The sequence below is a fragment of the Molothrus aeneus genome, unplaced genomic scaffold (assembly GCF_037042795.1).
Source record: "Molothrus aeneus isolate 106 unplaced genomic scaffold, BPBGC_Maene_1.0 scaffold_36, whole genome shotgun sequence".
NCBI lineage: Eukaryota > Metazoa > Chordata > Aves > Passeriformes > Icteridae > Molothrus > Molothrus aeneus.
In genome coordinates, this window is record NW_027099027.1 from 474,257 (window position 1) to 494,592 (window position 20,336).

Below are 20,336 nucleotides of genomic sequence, written 5' to 3' on the forward strand. Positions count from 1 at the left end.
TCCCCAGCTGCCCTTGGCGTTAATTCTTTCTCTCTCTGCCTGTTTTCCACTATGTCAAAGGGATCCACCATCCCTGAAATCGCTCTTTAAACACTCTCATGGCTCTGCTCCACTCTCCTCAGGCTCCACCCCACTGAGCACAGAGCTCCTTTGTCCCTATACAGTGCTCATGGGCCCAAGGCCTCCAAACCCCTCCTTGGGACATCTCTGGGCCCTCTCCAAAGTGTTTCCAAATGAAAACATTCAGCTCAGGGTCTAAAGAAATCACCAGAGGACAGGGCCAGCCTGACCTGTCTGTCCTGGCTACTTTTGACTGGGAGCAATCCTTGGATATACAGAATTTGGGAGGCCAAATTCTAATTTTGGCCATGGTCCCTGGAAAAGAAGGCTGGTTCTTTTCCATAGGAATGAAGGAAAGAGCCCCTCTGTTTCAGGGGCAGATGAGAAGTGACCACCAGAGGCCAAGGCCAGCCAGACCTGGCAGGTTTTGTGTTGTGAGATACCCTTGCATAGAGGGAATTATTTTAGGCAGAGTACCCGTTTTGGCAATGGGCATCTGAAAAGTCAGACAGCTCTTTTCCATAGCAAGGAAAGCACAGAGCCCCAGTGCTCCAGGAGCTGATGAGAGGCAGCCCTTGACACCCCAAGATCAGCCAGAGCTGTCAGGTGGCCCCTGGGAGGCCAAGCCAGCCAGAGCTGTTCCATGTTCCCTGGGTTCCATGGGGTCCCACAGTGTCCCAATGGTCCCTTGCTTCCATGGGGCCCTGAGGTGTCATAATGCCCCCTTGGTGACAGGAGGCCCTGAAGGTTGGAATGGTCTCCATGGTTCCATCAGGCCCCACAGAGCCACAATGGTCTCTGGGTCCATGGAGCCCCTCTGTGTCACCATGGCCCCTTGGTTCCATGGGATCCAGAGGTGCCACAATGATCCCCTTGGTTCCATGGGCTCCAGTGGTGCCACAATGATCCCCTTGGTTGTATGAGGTCCCCACAGTGTCCCAGGGATCTCCATGGGAAGGAAAGAACCCAGCCCCACTGTTGCAGGCGCAGCCACCAGAGGCCCAGGCCAGCCAGCCTTGACGGTACTGGCAGATTTTGCCTGGGAGCAACCCTTGGATATTGAGAATTTCAGAGGTGGAATCCCAATTTCAGACATGGACACTGGAGGAGAAGGATGGTTCTTTTCCATAGGAAGGAAAGCACAGAACACCGGTGGTGTCTCAGGGGCAGATGAAAGGCGGCCATCAGAGGCCAAGGCCAGCCAGACCTCTCTGTCCTGGCAGCTTTTGTCTGAAAGCAACCCTTGGATATCGGGAATTTGGGAGGTGGAACCCCAATTTCGGCCATTTCTGCATGGATAAGAAGGACGGTTCTTTTCCATAGAAAGGAAAGCACCCAGCCCCAGTGTTTGGACAGCAGGGGAGAGGCACCCCCAGGAGCCCAAGGGCAGCCAGACCTGTCTGTCCTGGCAGCTTTCACCTGGGAGCAATCCTTGGATGTACGGAGTTTTGGAGGTGGAATCCCAGTTTTGGCCATGGTCAAGATGGGTGGTTTTGCCCATAGGAAAGTAAAGCACAAAGTCCAAGTGTTTAGGAAGAAGATGAGAGGTGGCCACCCTCAGGCCAAGCCAGCCAGCCCTGTCTCTCCTGGCATCTTTTGTCTCGGGGCTTTCCTTGGACATTGGGCATTTTGGAGGGGGAATCTCAGTTTTGGCTGTGGATGCCTGGACAGGAAGAAGAGTTCTTTTCATAAGGAAGGAAAGCACCCAGCCTCAGTGTTTCAGAGGCAGATGAGGGCCAGCCCTCAGGAAGCCAAGGCCAGCCAGACTTGTCACTCCTGGCAGCTTTTGTCTGGGAGCTATCCTTGGATATAAGGAATTCCAGAGGCAGTTGCCCAATTTTGACCATAAGTGCCTGGTTGAGATGGAGGGTTTTTTCCCACAAGAAATAAAAGTGATAATGGAGCCCTGGAAAATGTTAAAAATCGTCTTTGAAAATATTGGGCTTTGTGTTTTCTCAGATCACTGCACCTGCGTAAGCAGTATGATAAAAGATATAATTGTTAGATGTGGTGATTGTTTAGTAATTAAATATAATTATTATATAACCATAAGAAGAATCGTGAGAAACTATGTTGGAAATTTAAAGGGGGCTATGTTTAGCTGAAATCTGTGCATACAATAGAAGAATATAAGTTTAATAATTACATGAAAGTTATGTAATGATAGAGGATAAAACACGTTCACCTCGAATGTATGGTCGGAATCAGATTTGGGTGGAAACTACCACGATTCCCAGAGCTCTTGAATAAAAAGCACCGCATATAATCGCTTCTGTGATTATGTGTTTCTGAACGCTAACATTTTGGCGACCCCGGATGGGACCCTGCGTGTGCTGCTGAGCGAGTTTCGCGACTCGACCGCACTCCAGCCGGCACCGAGGGATTCTCGGGGAGCTCGATCGGCCGCGACCGCTTCTGCCGCTCGCAACGTCCCCGGGAGAAAGGTAAGGTGCTTTTTACTTTGGTTTGGGTGCCTGCCAATGAGACGCAGTGAAAGCTACGCTTGGTTGGGCTAAAGGAATTCCTGCTGGTACAAGCCCAGGCGCCGTTCCATAAGACAATCGCGAAAGCGTTGCAGGTTCGGCAATTTGTGGTATATTTGGAATGGAGAAACTTAAAGGGATTTTGGGCGGCAACACCTCTATCCCGCAAAGTTCTCCTTTGGGGTGCTTATTAGCACATTGGAAACAGGGTAATTTTGGGGAAGAATTACGTAAAGCTAAGTTGATTGATTATTGTAAGACATGGTGGCCAGGATATGCCTTGGAGAATGGTGAAAAATGGCCAAAATACGGTACTCTGCAATGTAACACTATTTCACAGTTACTGTCATTGTGTAAACAAGAAGGAAAATGGGATGAGGTTCCATATGTTGATTTGTTTTTCTATTTACGGGGAAAGCCAGAATGGCAGGATGAATGTGGATTAATGATGGTTAAAACAACTGCAAGCAATAAGTGTGGGGTTTGTGAGGAACGTTGTTTAGAAAACTTGGCGTTGAAAGAAAGCCTGAGTAGGGAAAATTATACAGATATTGATTTACAGGTAGTTCCAATAGGAACAAGAGAACCTAACCCTATCCCACCTGTTCCATCTGTCCCTATCCCACTGCCTGCTCCTACCCCACCTAGTCCTGAACCTGTCTCGTCTAGTACACCCTTCCCTCTTTATTCTCCTCTCCCATCGTCACCTGATCCCTCTTCCTCGGAAGATGAGCAAAACCTAACTGTGGTTAGAAAGGAGAGAGAGAGAATCAACAATGGGGTAGCCCACAGAACCAGGAGTCGGTCTAACCTTGCCCCAGTTATGGATAGAAAAGACATAGGCAGACAAAAACGGACTGTAATTGCCCCCTTGCAACAAAGTGTAGGAGTGGAAGGGCCAGTATTAATAAAAGTGCCTTTCTCTCCTGCAGATTTAGATATTTGGAAACAATCAGCCAGAATTCATAGAGAAAATCCTGATAAAATGGCATGAGTATTAAAAATGGTTATAAAAAACTCAAAATCCTGACTGGGATGACATACAATAATATGTATATGAACATATTATATATGTATTTATATATATATATGTATATAATTATATATAGTATATTAATATATCTAATATATTAATATTAGATACTTTGATGGATTCTACTGAGAAAGAGATGGTACTTAAGGCAGACAAAGAAAGGGTAAGAGAGGATATCAGAAACAGACTTGTAACAGGGAATTGAGATGAGAATTTCCCAATTGAGGATCCAAATTGGGACCCTAATTTATTTTGCGATGTGGGGAGACTACGGAAATATCAAGAGTGGATCCAAATAGGAGTTCAGAATGCTGTGCCCAAAACTATAAATTGGTCTAAACTATATGAAGTTCAGCAGGAAGAGACAATGTCCAGACTTGAACAACCAGTTTCACCAGGGCAATCAGTGCCAGCAGGTTACCAAGGGGATGGTTTTGGGGGAGTATACCGGCTGACTAGACATAGAGCCAGTAGAACAAGTTAAGGAACCTGTTATAAATAAACAATTAGGACATAAAGAGGTCAAATTTCTAATAGATACAGGAGCTACTTACTCAGTATTGAATGATTTGCAAGGACAAATTGGGGACAAGGAAACAACAATAGTCGGCGCTAGAGGGAAAGAGGAAAAACGGCCATTCTTGCAACCCCTAGATTTGTGTTTTGGGAACAAAGTTATAACACACGAATTCCTATACATACCTGAGTGTCCAATTCCGCTTTTAGAGAGAGATTTGCTAGCAAAACTTGATGTGGTAATAACCTTTGAAAATGGGGAGCTTATAATGAAAATATCTGAATCAAAGATGGGACAGATTTTAATGATCAAAGAAAAACCTGTTCCCTCTATCCCTAGAGAGGTAGGAGATGCATTGATTCACTCTGTATGGGAGACAGATATACCAGGGAAATCTAAATTGGCACAACCAGTGCATGTAGAGTTAAAAGAAGGGGCGAGGGCTCTACAAGTCAAACAATATCCCATAAAACCAGAAGCATGGCAAGTGATAGTAAAGATTATTGATAAGTTCTCGAAATACCGAATTCTAGAAGAATGTGAATCAGAATTTAATACACCAATATTTCCAATAAAGAAGCCAAATGGTGAATATAGATTAGTGCAGGATTTGAGAGCAATAAATAAAATAACAAAGGACATTTATTCAGTGGTAACAAATCCCTACACATTGCTGACAGCCGTAAAGGAGATATATAAGTGGTTTAGGTAACTGATTTAAAAGATGCCTTTTTCTGCATCCCCCTTGACAAAGAAAGTAGGAAACTGTTTGCCTGTGAGTGGGAAAACCCAGGGAATGGGAGAAAGACCCAGCTCACCTGGACACGATATAAGAACTCGCCGACCCTATTTGGAAACCAACTGGCAAAGGAGCTGGAGATTTGGACCGAGAGTGGGCAAGTACCAAGAGACCAATACCTGTTGTTGCAGTATGTTGATGATATACTGATAGCTACAGAAGAAAAGCAACCTATATAAAGGTAACCATTGAGATTTTAAATTCACTGGGAATGGGAGGCTATAAAGTACCCAGAGGAAAGGCACAAATTGCCCAACAGACTGTGATCTACCTGGGATGTGAAATTTCACAAGGGCAACGAAAACTAGGCACTAACCGTATCCAAGCTATTTGTGCTATTCCAGAGCCCCAGAATCTACATGAGCTGCGAGTCTTCCTGGGGATGGCAGGATGGTGTCGCCTGTGGATCATGGACTATGGACTGATTGCGAAACCCCTGTGTGAAGCTCAGAAGATGCAGCCATTCACCTGGGACAAGCCGCAGAAAGAAGCCTTCCTAAAATTAAAGGAAGCACTGACAACTGCTCCAGCATTAGGGTTACCTGATCTGTCTAAAGATTTTCAGCTGTTTGTCCATGAAAGGCTGCGCCTAGCACTAGGACTAACAACTAACCTTTTGAATCCAGCTTTGTTCCCAGGTACCACAAGTGAAGAAGGCCCATTAGAGCATGACTGTGTGGAGGTAATAGAGTACACCTACTCAGCAAGAGAAGACCTGAAAGACGTCCCACTAGAGCAGCCAGAGTGGGAGCTGTTTACAGATGGGAGCAGCTTCGTGGAAAATGGAACCAGATACGCTGGGTATGCGGTAACAACAGTCAGTACAGCAGTGGAGGCAAAGGCATTACCACCAAATACATCTGCCCAGAAGGCAGAACTGGTTGCTTTAACCAGGACACTAGAATTAAGTGAAGGGAAAAAGGTAAATATCTGGACTGACTCAAAATATGCTTTTGGAGTGGTGCATGTACACGGAGCACTGTGGAAAGAAAGAGGACTATTGTCCTTCTCTGGGTATGCACATTAAACATCAGGATGCAGTCCTGCAATTGATAAAATCAGTACAAAAACCTGAACAAGTGGCAATCATACACTGTAAAGCACAGCAATCAGGAAACTCCAAACTCTGCGAGGGAAATCGAAAGGCAGACTGGGCAGCCCGACAGGTTGCTCGAGAGGTGCAAACAACAATGGCACTGATACCTTTAAAGCTTAATGTATCCCAATTCAATTTGCCTCCAGAACCAAAATATTCAGTAGAAGATGAGAGACTGGCACGTTTGCTAAATGCACAAAAGAATTCAGAGGGATGGTATGTGACTGCACAAGGACAGATAGTGGTACCCCCTTGATAATGAGAGAAGTTCTACAAATTAAACATAACGAATGTCATTGGGGAGCAGAGGCATTGGTAAAATTGCTAAAGCAGAGTTTAATTTCGGTATGGATGTTAACAATGGCAAAATCAGTAATGTCAAAGTGTGATATCTGCTTGAAAAACAACCCAGTTGCTAGACAACAAGCACAGCTAGGAAGAATTCGGATAGGAATAGAGCCAGGAGACTATGGGCAGGTAGATTTTGTAGACTTGCCAAGAACTCGAGGATACAAATACCTGTTAGTGGGGGTTGACACATTCTCTGGGTGGCCAGAAGCCCTTCCCTGTCGCACCAACCAAGCAAAGGAAACAGTAAAGTGGTTACTACAGGAGATTATTCCCAGGTTCGGGGTGCCCCTAGGGTATCATCAGACAGGGGGCCCCATTTCATAGCTACAGTAGTAAGAGAGGTAAGTAGATTGCTGGGGATAACTTGGGATCTCCACACACCATGGAGACCCCAGTCAAGTGGACAGGTAGAGAGGATGAATCAGACACTAAAGAGGCAAATCAGTAAAATATGCCAAGAAGCCAAATTGCAGTGGCCCCAGGCTTTGCCAATAGCACTGTTGAGGATTTGGATAAAGCCTAGGAGTGGGATGTCAGTCAGTCCTTATGAGATATTGCATGGGAAACCATATGAATCTCCTGAGCCTAACCCTAATGTGCACGTCACAGGAAAGCAGGAAGTGTATAATTATGTTCTGTCTCTCAGGAAAACTTTAGCTCGGCTCCGGAGCAACCTCGTGTGGAATAGACCGCTGACTCTCGAGAACCCAGTTCATAACATACATCCAGGAGACGAGGTGTACATCAAGAACTGGAACGAAGAACCGCTGAAAGAAAAGTGGAGTGGGCCCCACCAGGTACTGCTGACCACCTTTACAGCAGCCAAAGTAGCCGGCGTGGACCCCTGGATTCACTACACCCGAGTGAAGAAAATCCATCCTGGATCACGGACTGTGTAAACTGTGGAACCAACAAGGCTGCAGATAAGATGTGTTTAATTACTTTGAGAATGCTATCAGTAATTGTGCCAAAGTTATGGTCATTAATGTCTTTGGGATGTGGAATGCAAAAAGATCAACTAAACACTCTTCATTCTAGAATGAAGAGAGAGGTACAAGCAGAAACACAGGTGATAAAGGTTTCTAATGCAGTTCAGGCTGAGAATGTAATGATTGGATTAGTCAAAGCCTTTGCCAAAATGCAAAACACCTGTAGAATAACTGCCTGTCTGCCAATACCAAAGGCAGCAGGAGACCCAGTAAATTGGGGAATCGTAACATCAAAACTACCTGAAATACAAAACAACAAAACAATTGCATGCAAACAGGTACCTGAGTCGAGGCAAGTAGTCAAGGAAACTTGGGAGAAAATAGGAACATGGATGAGACCCATGGGCCAGAAAGACTGTATTCTAAGTGATGGCACACTAGGAACCCCTATGGGAGAATCAGGAGGCATCACACAATGGCAATGCTATTTGCCACACTATAAAAAGATTATAGAAAATGTTACAGAAACCACTCTGGTATGGAAGTGTGAGGCCAAGGATCAGAAAGGTCAGACAGAGCCTTGGGAGAGTGCGTGGTCTGTGAGTATCCTTCAAAGATTCCAATGTATGGCAAACACCCCTTGGTGCATTAAGTGGGAAGGCCTCGAGAATGAAACAGATCCAGCAGTAACAAACACTGCCACCAGTAGCAGAACGAGGGCAGACAAAGTAAGTTGGTGGGCATGTAATAAAACTTATGACTGCACTTCGGATGATGCAGAGATAAAGCAGATGCCACCCCTGGCAATAGCCCTACAAACTGGCTGTGCTTGCAGAGGGATCAAACATAAACAAGGCAGAGTGAATTATAAAGCAGTTGTAGGATGTACCAGGAGTACAGTCTGAGGTCCAGGACAATTTGTATGGGCAGCAAGCGATGGCACCTGGACAACACATCTGCCTGTAGATGGGAAAGTAAAGGAAATTACTTTAGGCCTCCCAACCTCATGTCCAATTTGGAAAAAGTCCCCATTTAATGGAAAACATGAACTTGTGCAGATAAGAGCAAGACGAGAAGTTCTAGACAATGAAAATCCAGATGACACTTGGCAAGAACCCTCTGGTGGAGTGAAATTTGGGTGGGCCCGAGAGTCTTTGCTTGGTCCTACAGCAAACTATCAGAGTAGAAGATGCTGTACAAACTTACAGGTCAGGTAGATAGACTGGCAAGAGTCACCCGGGAAGGATTTAAAGAATTAAACGTACAATTACAAGCCACCACAAAAATGACTTTACAAAATCCATTAGCCTTAGATTTGTTACTCCTGAAAGAGCATGGAGTATGTGGATTTTTAAAGTGACGGGTTGGTCATTGCTGCGTTCACATCCCTAATGTAACTGCAGATGTAGAATATGACATCAATCAGTTGAAACAAAGAGAGCATGAAGCACAAGAAGAGCAAAAGGATTTGACTACGACCTGGCTAGGCAAAATCTTTAAAGACTCCATGAACGTGAGTGCATGGATTAAATCTGTCATTAAGAGTGTGATAATCTTACTAATTGTATTCTTAGCAATTTGGTTAGTTCACAGCATCTTAAAGGGAGAGATACAGAAGAAAACGTCCTGGAACCAGAAGATAATAAAGGCACTGACACGAGATCCACGCCCACCATCTTCTGGTTCTCCAGTGCGTGACAGCATCCACGACAACGTTTACATCAACCATGGCCTTGAAGAACGTCAAGAATAAATTGAGAAATAAAGGACTGTATCAAGTGAAAACATTTACACCTATAGTCAAGGGAAAATGCTTTCAAAGGGGGGAGAATGATAGTGGGGCCCTGGAAAAATGTCAAAAATAGACTCTGAAAATGTTAGGCTTTGTGCTTGCCAGATCATGTGAAATCGCACCTGCGTAAGCAGAACATGATAAATGATATAATTGTTAGATGTGATGATTATTTAGTAATTAAATATAATTATTGTTTAATCATAAGAAGAATCATGAGAAACTATGTTAGAAGTTTGAGGGGGGCCACAAGGAGCCCATGCTTGGCTGAAATCTATGTATACAATAGAAGAATTGAAGTTTAGTCATTAACATGAAAGTTATATAAGGATAGAATATAAAAACATGTTCATCCTGAACCCATGTCGGAGTCAGATTTGGGTTGGTACCCCTGACACCCAGAGCTCTTCAATAAAAGCACCTGCATATAATCATTCTGGTGATTATGTGTTTCTGAACGCTAATATACCCAGTAAACTGTTAAACCCTTCCCAGTTGCTGTGCATGAGGCTTTATGAATATGCACCAGGCTGATGTAAGGGGAAAGGTATTTCAGGGGATCCCTGAAGGTAACAGGGTGCTCCTGGCTGAGTGCCAAGATGCACCCGGCCGTAATAACCTTTGCTCCATGGTCCTGGTCGCACATTGTTCTTTATAAAACTTTTTAGATTTTCACAGGAGAGTAAACGCATTTTTCACATTTTTGAATGGTTGAATTTTTTTTATTTTTCAGGGAAGGGAGTTTTGAAGAGCTGCAAGTGGCCAATCTGCCTGCAACAAGCACCATTCCATGGGCTCTTGTCACCTTTCCCGACACGGCTGCTGCAGCTCATGGAGGGTAAAGCCCTGGAGGCTCCTTATGGGCGGTTATGGACGATTGCAGGCAGCGCCTCCATGCCCTGGATCAGCGGTGCCCACTCCTGGGAACCCCCACGTTTTCCAGTTTCTGTGAAGCTGCCTGTGAAAAACACATTCACTCTCCCGTGAAAATGTAAACAGTTTAATAAAGGACTTTTATTAAAGTTTAATGGGAGACCAGGACCATGGAGCAAAGGTTATTACGGCCGGGTGCATCTTGGTGCTCAGCCAGGAGCACCCTGTTACCTTCGGGGATCCCCTGAAATACCTTTCCCCTTACATCAGCCTGGTGCATATTCATAGACCCTCATGCACAGCAAACTTTCCCTCAAACTAGTTTACGTTCCAAGAACTCGATGACTAATGTACTTCAGATTAAAAATATCTAAAGAAACTAACATGCAATCTAACACCTCTTAGTTAAACAATTCATATTACAAATACACTAAACACAAAACCAAACACCACTATAATTTCTCAGACATTTCAACCAAACAATTAAACTTTAATAACATCCTTAAGTACTCTTGAAAAATTAAAATTATTTTCAAAAGATTAATTGTGTGTGGGTGGTTTTATTTCAATATTGGTTTTTGGACTGTTTGGGTTAGATGATTTAAAAAATGGGATTTTTATAGGAATTAAATCAGCTGAGAAGGTGGCACTCTGCAAACAGAATTGACTGAAAATAAATGGCACAGAAATCACTAACTCAGAAAGTTTTATTTGCTATCAAATACATCCCACACACCCAGCCCCACACAATCCCCATCCCATTGCTCCAAATTGAGATCCCACTTCTCCCAATCCCCTTCTAACCCCATCTCACCCTGGTGGCTGTGGAATGGAGAGTTTGGCATGGGATTGAGTTTTTTTTGAGGAGGGAACAAGGAATTTAAGGTAGGATTGAGCCTTTTTGGGTTAAAATTCAGTTATTTTCAGTGGGATTTGAGTGGTTTTGAAGTGACAGATCCATCCCTCTTGGCTTTTGGAGTAGAGAGAGATGGAGAAGAGAAAAAAATTCAGGCCAAACCAAAGGGCAAGCAGCCAGGAGTGTTCCCAACATGGATCACAGGGAATGTGAGTGACCAGGGCTGTGCCCAAAGTGCCTCCTCCAGTGGGGGATGGAGCTGCAGCAGCGCACGAAGCTCTTCCCGCACTCGGGGCACTCGCAGGGCTTCCCTTACCGGTGCCTCCGTTGGTGTTGGGTCAAGTTAGAGCTGCTGGAGAAGCTCTTCCCACACTGGGGACACTTGTAGGGCCTCTCCCCGGTGTGGATGTGCCGGTGGATGACGAGGGTGGAGTTCTGCCTGAATCCCTTCCTGCAGTCGGGGCATTGGTAGGGCCTCTCATCTGTGTGAATCCGATAGTGCCGGAGGAGATCAGAGCTGGTCTGAAACCTCTTCCTGCATTTATCACACTCGTAGGGCCTCTCCCCTGTGTGGATGCGCTGGTGCTTGACAAGGTCGGAGTTGTACTTGAATCCCTTCCCACAGTCAGGGCATTGGAATGGCCTCTCCTCTGTGTGACTCTGATAGTGCCGGAGGAGACTGGAGCTGGTCTGAAACCTCTTCCTGCATTTATCACACTCGTAGGGCCTCTCCCCAGTGTGGGACCTCTGGTGGCTGATCAGGCTGGAGCTGCAGGTGAAGCTCTTCCCACACTCCCCACACTCGTAGGGCCTCTCCCCAGTGTGGATCCTCTGGTGCCTGATCAGATTGGAGTTCCACCTGAAGCTCTTCCCACACTCCACGCATGTGTGGGGCTTCTCCCCATCATGGAACTGCTCATGGAGCACCAGCTCGGAGCTCTGGCTCCATCTCTGGCCGCCTTCCCGGCCCAGGCTGGCTCTTTCCCCCTCACATCCCCGCCATCTGCGTTTGCAGCCCCTCCTCGTATGGCATCTCCGGGACTTTTCCTCCCCGTTGGCTTCCTGCGCCGTGGAGCCGCTCAAAACGGCCTCTGCCACCAGGTTCTGCCACGGGCATTTGTCCTCCCTGCTCTCCATGCTCAGCTCCTGCTCTGGGCGAGGAAGGACAAGGACAGCATGGGATTTGCCTCCGTGCCACAGGCAAGGGCATCGAGATCCCCCCAGGCCGTCTCTGGGGACGCACTGCCCCCTCTTGGCTCTCCCCATTTCGAGATGCCGGGGCTGTTTGGGCTCCCGGGCGCCCTTCTCCCCTCATTCTCTGCTCTGGGCTGCAGCCGCTCCAAGGAGTCCCCCCTGCCCTTCTCCAGGCTCTTGAGGCTCCCGCCAATGGCGGCGCTCCCCCCTCTCTGGCCTCCCCACTTTGGCCTCCTGGGGGACACAGGGCTCTGCTCCTCCAGGCTGCCTCTGCCGGCAGCCGCCACCGCCACCCGCCGATGTCCCCCCGAGGGGCCTTTTCCGCTCAGCCTTGGACTTCTTCATTCTCCAAACATCCCCCCAAAAACCCAACCCAGGGACCCCCCGGGATATCCGGGCCGGGCTCCCCCTCCCCGCTCACCTGCGCCATGGGGGGGGGGGCGATGATCCCACAGGTGGGGGCTGCGAACTCAGGCAGGGATCGAGACCGCGTGGTTCCCACAGCTCAGCCTTGATCCGCCTTTGTCCCTCCTCTTCCTCCCGCTCCTCCTCTGTCCTATCTCCCCTCCCTCTCCTCCTCCCCCCTAACCCCGCCTCCTTCACTGCTCTTTCTCCTCCCGCTCCTCCTCTTCCATCCCCCCTCCTCCTCCTCCCCTGTCTTATCCCCACCTCCTGCTCCTCTTCCATCCCGCCCCTTCCATCCCCCCTCCTCCTCCTCCCCTGTCTTATCCCCATCCCCATCTCCTTTTCCATCCCGCCCCTTCCATTCCTTCTTCTCCACCTCCCCCCTCTACCCGCCTCCTCCTCCCCCTCCATCCCTGCCCTTCCCTCCCTCCTCCTCCTCCCCCAGCAGCAGCCACACCCTCGGTGCCCCGTTCCCGCAGCCCTCGCAGCCCGCGGCAGCAGCGGCGATGGAGCCGGGACAGGTCGGCATGGGCAGCGCGGGGCTCTCGGCTGCTCCCAGCCGCTGCGGGCGGGGGGAAGCCGGCCCGGGCCAAAGGAGAGGCAAACTGGGCAAACTGGGGGCTGCACATCCAAACTGGGCCTTGCTGGGGACCCTGCCTGGCCACTGCCAGCCCTTGGGGCTCCTCTCGGCACATGCGCCAGGGGGGAACGCACACAGGCCTGGGGGATCCCAGCAGTGGCAGCACTGCCAGGGACTGGGCTGCACTGGGATCGTACTGGGAGTGACTGGGGCTGTACTGGCTTTGTACTGACATCAAACTGGGATCATACTGGGATCATATTGGGAGTGTATTGGGGATGTACTGGCTGTGTACTTGGATCGTACTGGGGTTGACTGGGAATATACTGGCATCATACTGGAGTGACTGGGACAATTCTAGGTTTCTATTGATATTATACTGGTATGATGCTGGGACGGGACTGGGTTTGTACTGACATCATACTGGGATCATACTGCCATGCCAGGGCAGACTGTGATTGCACTGATGGACACTGGGACCATACTGGGATCATACTGGAGAGAATAGGAGCCTGCAGGAGGCAACTGAGACCACGTTAGGGGCAAATGGGATATACTGGGAGTGACTGTGATGGAGCAGCTGTGAGCAACTGGGATCATGCTAGGAGCAACTGGGAGGAACTGGGAGTGACTGGGAGCCTGCTGGGGGTGATTGGAAACTGCTGGGATTATACTGGGATGAACTGGGATCATGCTGGAGCTGACTGGGATCATTCTGGCAGTGAGTGCCACTACCCTGAGGCTGACTGGGAGTGCTTGGGAGCAAATGGGATCATACTGGAAGGAACTGGAAAGATGCTGGAGGGAACTGGGCTACACTGGGACATACTGGGAGTGACTGGAACAAAAGTGAGGGTGAAAGAGAGCAACTGGAACCATGTGGAGCACAACTGGTTCATACTGGCAGGGACTGGGAGCACACTGGGCTCATCTCTGGATCATACTGGGAGGGACTGGACTAATACTGGGAGGATCTGAGAGGGACTGGGAGCACACCCTGCACATCATCCCCCAGATTGGGCCTGACTGGGGGCAACTGGGAGCACGCTGGCAGCAAATGGCATCATACTGGGACTGACTGGGCTGATCTAGGGAGCAACTGGAACCACACTGGAGGCAGCTGGGACCATACTGGGAGACTTTGGAAGCAACTGGGATTATACTGGGAGCACACTGGGAGGGCTGGCATGTGACTGGGATCAAACTGGAGCTTACTGGGATCATATTGGGGTTGAAAGGGAGCGACTGGGATCACACTTTGGGCTACTGGGAGAACTGAGGGAAACTGGGATGATGCTGCAAGCAAACTGGAGCAACTGGGAAAGACTGGATGCATGCTGGAGGCAACTGGGATATACTGGGCATGACTGGGGGATCATACTGGGATAACTGACACCTTACTGGGGCCACTGGCAGTGCCTGGGAATGACTGCAGACATGCTGGGGGCAACTGGGATATACTGGGAGTGTCTGGAACCATACTTGGGGGACTGGAACCACACTGGGAACAACTGGGACCATGCTGGGGAGAACTGGGACCACACTGGGGGCAACTGGGAGTGAGTGGGACCATGCTGGGAGGGACTGGGATCATCTGGGGAGGGACTGGGAGTAGAGCAGGGGCAACTGGGTTCAACTGGGACCATCCTGGGAGTGTCTGTAACCATTGGGGAGTGATGGAAGCACACTGGGAACAGCTGGGCCCATGCTGGGAGCAACTGGGATCCCACTGGGGGCACTGGCATCAGACTGGGAGTGACTGGGAGCAACTGGGATTAGACTGCAAGGGACTGGGATCATACTGGGAGTGGCTACACTCATACTGGGATTATACTGGGTGTGAATGGAACCTGACTGGGGCTTAATGGGAGCTACTGGGCCCATGTTGGGAGGAAAATGTGACCCACTGGGAGCAACTGGGATCGGCTGGAAGGTTCTGGAACCATGCTGAGAGGACTGAGACTACAACTGGGGCAACTGGGATCATCCTGGGAGCAACTGGGGCCACCCTTTGAGCAACAGATGGAAACTGGGATGATGCTAGAGGAAACTGGGAGGAACTGGGAAAGACTGGGATCATTCTGAGGTAACTGAAACATACTGGGAGTGTCTGTAACCATCCTGGGGGCACTGGAACCACACTGGGAACAGCTGGGATCATGCTGGGAGCAACTGGGACGATGCTGGGGGAAACTGAATCTACCCTGGAGGCAACTGGGCACGACTGGGACCCTGCTGGGAGGGACTGGGACTATTCTTGGGGCAACTGGGATCATCATGGGAGGAACTGGGAACATCTGGGATCATGCTGGGAGCAACTGGGATCACACTGGGATCCCAGTGAGAGCAGCTGAGTCCATGCTGGGTTACACTGGGATCTCATTGAGAGCGACTGGAATCACACTGGGATTGACTGGGAGTGGCTGGTTTTGTGGATTTTGGGGGTTTGGATTTTGGGGGATTTTCTTGGCATTTTGAGGGGGAGTTTCTCTCAGGGTGGTTGGGAGTTTATTGAAATTTCTTGTGGCTCTTTTTGAATTTTGGGGGTTTCACTGGGATTTTGTTGGGATTTTTTGGGATTCTCAGAAATTCCTGGGGTTTTATTGGGATTTTTAGGAGATTTTGGGGCATTTTATTGGAATTGTGGTGGCATTCCGAAGGATTAATTGGGGATTTGGGGTTTTGGGGATTTTTGGTGGGATTTGGGGGGGTTTGGGTGTTGCCAGGATTTCTTTGGATCTTGGGGGAGATTTTGTGGGACTTTTTCTGGTTTTGGGGACATCTTTGGGGGATTGGTGGAGTTTAATCGGGATTTTTGGGGTTTTTGGCATTCCAAAGGATTTTATGGGCTTTTATTGGGATTCTAGAGTGTTCTAATGGGGTTTTCAGAGATTTAATTGGGATTTTGTGGGTTTTATTGGGACTTTCGGGGCTTTCAAGGAGATTTTGGTGCCTCTCAGCCCTTCCCCACACCCAGGGAATGCCCCAAAGCCCCCCTAAAATTCCACTAAAACCCCACAAATCCCCAAAAATTACAAGAAAACCCTCAAAAACCCCAGGGAATCTCCAAACATCCCAGCGGAACTCACCAAAATTTTAAAAACCTCACTAAATTTTCTATAAATCTCCCCCCAAAAGCCCCCACAACCCAAACAAAACACCAAAAATCCAAAACCCTCCAAATAAACAAAACCCCCCAAAATCACATAACCATCACAAAACCCAATAATTCTTCCCAAAAACCCCAATACGTCCCCCCAAACTCCAAACAAAATCCCCCAAAGCCCAAAAAAGCCACCCCCAAATCCCCAAAAACCCTCTCAGAACCCCAAAATCCCCACAAACCCCCCCAGACTCAGTGGGGCCGTCCTGGATCAGGGGGCACCGCCCGGTGGAACAGGAGCCACTTCAGGGGGCCCTGGGAGCTTTTTGGGGAGGGGGCACCATGGGAGACCCCCCAAAAACGGGGGGGGGGGGGGGAACCCCTGCTGTGCCCCCTCCCCCCGAAACCCCCAGACCCCGGTTCAGGGTGGGCCTGGGACCCCCCGGGACCCCCAAATCTCCCCCGGGACCCCTCCAGGAACGCCAAACCCCCCAGAGCTCCCCCAAGGTTGGCCCAGAACCTCTCTGGACCCCCAAACACTCCCCAGGACCCCAAAACCTCCCCAGGACCCTCAACCCCCCCCAGTTCTCCCCAAAATTCACCCCAGACCCACCTGAGACGCCCCCAAATCCATCAAACTGCCCCAAATCCCCCTCAGACGCCTCAATCCCCCCAAACCTCATGAAATCGCCTCAGACTCCTTGAAATTCCCCAGACCCACCTCAGAACGGCCCAGATCCTCTCGCAATCCCCCAAAATCCCCTCAGACTCTCCAAATTCCCCTCAGTTCCCCCTAAACCCACCTGAGAACGCTCCAGACGCTCTCAAGCTCCCCCCAAAGCTCCCTAAAGCCCCCTCAGACCCACCAAAGCCCCCTCAGACCCCCTCATTCCCCCCAAACCCACCGCACACCCTCGTGTTTCCCGTCGATGCCCCTAAAAATCCCCAATTTCCCCTCAGACCCGCCCCAAACCCCCCCAGTTTGCCCCCGGCCCCACCTCAGCTCCGCTCTCCCTCAGAATCTCGCGCCTCCACCGCGTGTGCGGGCTCCCAGCAATAGCGGCACGCCCCGCCCTGAACCAACCAATCAGCGCGCTGCACATCCCTGAACTAACCAATCACGGCGCGGCTCCCCTCAGCAAGGCCCGCCTCCCCCCGCCGTCCCAGCCAATCAGAGGGGAGCCGGAAGCGGCACCCCCTTCCCCGCCGCCGCCGGGAGCCCCCGGGCTCGGGACAGGAGCGGGAGGGGCCTGAGAGGGGATCGGGGGGGGGGCGGGGGAGGGTCCGGGTGGGTCTGGGGGGGCTTTGGGGAGGGGTCCGGGGGTTTGGGGGGGTCTGGGGAGGGGTCCTGGGGCATTGTGGGGGGACCTGGGGGGTGCGGATGGGTCCTAAGAGGGGTCTCGAGGAGGGGTCGCGAGATATGAGACACTCATGCCACAGCGTAAGCTGTAAGCGAAAGGAATTTTAAGAGCTGTTTTGGTTATTTCAGAGAAAGTTTAAAAGGGAGAAGCTGCTGTGTGATGTTATGATCAATTTTTGGTGCCAGGGTCCAAGGAGTTTAGGGCTGGAAATCCCAGCCCCACTGGATCCAAATGAGGAAATCACCTGGGCCTGTCCAACCAAGGTGTCACGTTGGTGAAATTAAAAGGCAAAACACGGTCCATAAGATAGAAAGGAAAGTGGTACTGTCTCAAGAAAACCTCTTAAGCAAGCCTGGTGCACTTTTTATTCAAGAGAAAAGCAAAGTTCAGGAGAAAATGAAAAGTGTTTTGCATGGCTGATCAAAGACATCTGGAAGATTTAGAAGAAAGCCCAGCAAGCTGCTGCAATTGATAAAGAAAGATTAGTGCAGAGCAATTTTCTTGGAGATTGCCAGGAAAGAGCAGAATACCAGAGAGCAGAGAAAGGGATCCACCCTGAGGTGTCTTGTCCATATCCATGACTGACTCCAACAAATCCAAGAATATCCTGAGCTGGAAGGGACTCACAGGGATCATGAGTCTGACTCATGGCCCTGCGCAGGACATCCCACCACAGGTCTGAGAGCCTTGTCCAAACATTCCTTGAATTCACAGGGGCTGTGACCATTCCCTGGGGAGTCTGTTCCAGTGTCCAGCACCCTCTGGTCCAAATCTGATGAAAACGGCACCAGGACAGAGTCCAAACCCAAAGACTAAGGAAAGTCAGGAGCCCCCTTGGTCTGAATGCACTGAATGTCCCAGCACCAGACCCATGATTCAGAATGGGCAGTCATCAATGCAAGATTAACTAATTGTGGGAGTCAGAAATAAGTTGAAGTGATATAAATTGAGGTTTTTGGCCTCACTGAAAGGTGCAATGGCCACAAGCTTTCAACGGAGGACTCACAGGAAGAAATGTTAGATTTCCTAAAAGGCCAGTTGAGGTTTTGGAGGATGGAGCCCACCAAGACCTCCAGAAGTAGGAGAGGGGCTGAAAGGATGAAGTCAGCAGGGACAGAAATGGCAGAAAAGCCACACTTGCCAAGGAAATTCCAGAAGCAGTGATGGCAACAGCAGCACTGGCTCCAGCTTCCTCAGCTTCTTCTTTAAGGTGGGAAAGGAGGAAAAGGGGGGGAAGATGTTCTTAGAAGGGAAGGCTTGGCACTGATGGGGCTGTGGACTCCTCGCCTGAAACTCCCTGAAACTGTGACACTGGCTCAAACCACGGCATTTTTTAAAAGCTAATTTTCTTGAGAGCAAAAGTTTGAGTCTTGAAAGTGATCTCAGGCTTCACACCTTATCTGAGAAAAGTTCTTAAGCAAACACTGAAATTCTCAGTGACATGACTCCAAGAACAGAGATACAAGGGTAGGCATTGAGAACTCCTTGATTCCCCTGGATCATAATGCATCTTAGGATCAGCTTAACAAAGGAGGAATGGATTTAGGTGCTGGCTCAAGTCCAACATTCATTAATATTTGTGGGTGTGGATGTTGTGGCTGCCCCGTCCCTGGAAATGTTCCATGCCAGGCTGGATGGGCTTGGAGCAATCTGGGATGCTGGAAGGTGTCCTGTGGCAGGGGGTGGGACTGGATGAGCTTTAAGATCCTTTCCAGCCTGAACCATTTGGGGGTTCTGTGATTCCATGAACACGTCCACACCCAGCCTTACTCCAAACGTGTCAAGCAGGGACGGGGGGTTGGCAGTCCCCAGACAACAGTGGGCAGGAGGAGAAGAAGCTGGCATGGATTAACTGAGCTGCTCTCCACAGAAAGAGCAGCAAGGGGGATTCTCAGCCAGGACCAGGCACAGAGGGACCCGGGCTCCTCCCTGGATGTGAGGGGGAATGCAAACAAGAGGCGTCACACATTCCTCTGTGCATCCCTCACCTGCAGCTGGCCTGAGGAGGTGGCCAGCTCACGGCCAAAGGGAAGGGTGTGTTTGTGCAGCATCCTGGCTTCCATGTGGGCCAAAGCGGAGCCAAACTCCCGTTTGATTAATGAGCCCTTGGATCCAGCTCCCTGCCTCCCTCCGCGTGCAAGGAGCACGATCCCAGCAGCACGCACTGCTGGCCTTCAAGGGCTGGCTGAGGCAGCTCCTGATAGCGCTGTTTATTCAGCTTCCCCAAGGAAACAGTGTGGATTTTATTAAATGATCCCATCAGTGTTCCTCCATGCTGTCATTGCAGACTCCAAAGGATGATTCCTGTTGGCTCGTAGGTCTTTGTCCGCGCACCGAGAGCGGCAGCCAAGGACAAAGCGTTCCGGGACGGGGCGGTGGGAGCCCTGCTGCTGCGGCTGCGCGGCCCTGCCGGGCTCTGAGCCCCCCGTGCCACATGCCAGGCCACAAAGGGGACAGCTGGCCCGCCAAGGACAGTGACACGAGGCACAGGGACACCTGGGACTGCCCTTGGTGCTGTCAGACTCCCGCATGGATGGCTTCAAGGGAGAGAGGCACAGCCCATGGAGACCCAGCCACAGGCAAGTTTTTTATGCTCTTTGAAGTGGCACGGATCCTTTTATCCCAGAAAAACGGCACCTGTTTGTCACCTGCTGCTTCTTAGCCCTAAGAATTACATTGATACTGCCAGGCCAGTTTTCTGCCTATTTTTGCCAGTTTTCCACCCCATCATTCCCTGATTTTATTCCCCAAACCAATTTTGCCTGTTTTCTATGCACGCTGGTTTTCACCTCAGGAGTGAAGCAAATAATCCACTCAGTGAAGAAAACACAGCTATGAAGTGGAGGACTGTCCCCTTGGGGACACAAAAGCCACAGCCACCCACACTTGGACAAAGCAAGCTGT

General features: G+C 49.8%; 1 protein-coding gene and 1 pseudogene across 1 annotated transcript in view; one reads left to right on the forward strand and one right to left on the reverse strand.

The window, feature by feature from the left end:
- Window positions 1-20,336, reverse strand: part of LOC136570728 (uncharacterized) — a 2,607,743-nt pseudogene that overhangs the window by 452,490 nt on the left and 2,134,917 nt on the right.
- Window positions 1-20,336, forward strand: part of LOC136570729 (uncharacterized) — a 2,347,277-nt gene that overhangs the window by 340,245 nt on the left and 1,986,696 nt on the right.